The sequence below is a fragment of the Aedes albopictus genome, unplaced genomic scaffold (genome assembly GCF_035046485.1).
Source record: "Aedes albopictus strain Foshan unplaced genomic scaffold, AalbF5 HiC_scaffold_215, whole genome shotgun sequence".
Lineage (NCBI taxonomy): Eukaryota > Metazoa > Arthropoda > Insecta > Diptera > Culicidae > Aedes > Aedes albopictus.
This window is the reverse complement of record NW_026916997.1, coordinates 1-2,086: the sequence shown is the minus strand read 5'-3', so window position 1 is coordinate 2,086 and position 2,086 is coordinate 1. Positions and strand designations below refer to the sequence as shown.

The 2,086-nt window shown below is 39.6% G+C and overlaps 1 long non-coding RNA gene across 1 annotated transcript; it reads right to left on the bottom strand.

The window, feature by feature from the left end:
• Nucleotides 1–240: 240 nt before the first annotated feature.
• Nucleotides 241–2,080, bottom strand: LOC134284501 (uncharacterized). Its single transcript, XR_009995810.1, has 2 exons — nt 1,402–2,080; nt 241–1,242 (listed from the first exon to the last, which is right to left on the bottom strand). It is a non-coding gene; the product is annotated as an uncharacterized LOC134284501 (long non-coding RNA).
• Between the last annotated feature and the right edge of the window lie 6 nt (nt 2,081–2,086).

Sequence of the window (2,086 nt, the reverse complement as noted above, 5' to 3'; positions counted from 1 at the left end):
GATTCGTCACGAAAGGGATATATACCGTAAAGTGGCCACTACCAGCCATGGCCCCACGGGTAGCCTGATCCGAAATCGCAGCTACAAAGTCAACACCTTTTATGATCCCCGGCTGGTCAGATACTATATGCTGAAGCAGTTTAAGGATAATCTATACCGGTATTGCCACTAACCTACCAAAAAATCCAAGCATTTTGTATAGAAAATAAGTCCGGAAATCTGGATTTTTCGGCACCCACGGTGATCGGACCGGCCTAACCAAATATTATATCGATAGATAATGAGTTTGTGAGTTGAATGAGCCAAAAATAAATAAAATCGGTGGAAAATTGACGGAGATATGATCAATTCAGTTTCGTGGGTACCCAACGTTACCCTGTAGGCATACTACGGGTGTTTTTTTTTGCTGGTTAAACATTTTGTTTGAATCGATCGAATTTTCATTAGTGTTAAACAGATGTTTGACCTTTAGTTGATTCCTTGTCAAATATTTGAGTTTGCTGCCAATTATCGCACGCACATTTCAACGAGCCTATTTGCATGGGAAATGTTTGTTGACATCTGGAAAATTTCATAATAAAAACCATTTCCCGCTGTGAACAATTCACTAACACACCCACACTTAAGCTATCACTTTTAAAATACTGACATCATTCATTAATAGACAAACATGTAGCTTTTTGGCGTTTATGACGAAATAGTGCAAAACAGGAAAAAGACAATTCTTTTGCTTGACCATCTGGTACGTCTGTTCTTATTTATTCTGTTGAACAAATGTTTATGCTGATTAATTATTTAGGGCGTGTTCTATCAGTTTGGACCCTTTAGCCTTGTTAATCAAAGAATATGCTTTTGAATGTGAGATGCAGCACAAAAACTGACGGTGTTATTCTCCGCGTCCCACTCTTCCAAGAAATACACCTGGTGATATTGATGCACCTATTTGGTAATTTAACTCGCGAAATTAGCGTCACATAAAATAAGGTTGAAAGATAGAATATGTAAACTAGAACAGAGCAAATAAATAATAATACAGATAACACTAACAGGTGGTGAGTCCGATATGTGGCACTCTGATCTAAAGAGATGACGCTTCAATGTTATGATTTCATCTCTATCCCTTTCATTTTCTTGAATTATGCTACGTACTGGTGTTGAATATCAAAAGGGCCAGAGCAATTTTAAATGTGAAACACAGTGTCGATTCACTTTCTCATATTGCAGACTACATCTGAAATTGGACTATCACACTTTTTTTGGTAAGCCTAAAAAGTGTGATAAAAGTGCATATTTGCCTCGGATCGTCTCGACGTCTTCGGTGCACTTATTCCTCCATTTACAAGGAATAAGTGCACCGAAGACCTCAATTCGATCCGACGTATCCCTGCGCTGTAATCACACTTTGAAGGTGTGTGCACACTATTGTGTCAGTCCAATTTGGGGTGCAGTCAGCAATACGCCTTGACGGCGCCGCAGTGCTGCCGCCTGACGGGAGTCGTATGGCAAGTGAGAAAAATGAGACAAAACACGTTTGTTTACACTTCTTCACGCACACGATGACAGATACAAATGGGATTTCCTATTAGAGTGAGTGCATTTTTGCTGCCGTCATAGCCAATTGATATGAGGCGTCTCCGAGGGTGCACTTGCTAGTAGAGCCATGAGCCGAAGTACTTGCATGTGAAACATAAACACCACCTAGGCATTTTTTGCATTCAGTAGAATATTTAAAAACATTGCCGATAAACAATACCAGGAGGTAAAACAATGTTTGTCGGGACAGATAAAGTTTTCATTCCAGATTTCAAAACTGGTGTTCCACTCAAATGTTTGAGATATTTCCCTATACTTTTCAGCAGGTGCTTAGTAAACAAAACGAAATTGATAAGCCGTTTGTAAAATACCTAAAATACGCTTATACAGGTTCACGAGCTAATTTTCAATTTATGCCAGTTTTGCAATATACCATGTGACTTGACCAATTATGGCTCCCACACATTTCTGTGTTACATTGTCTGACGGTAGGAGTTCAGGCGGAAAAGCGGAAGCTTCTCTGGTCGTTTCGGACCCGGAACAAACGGTATGA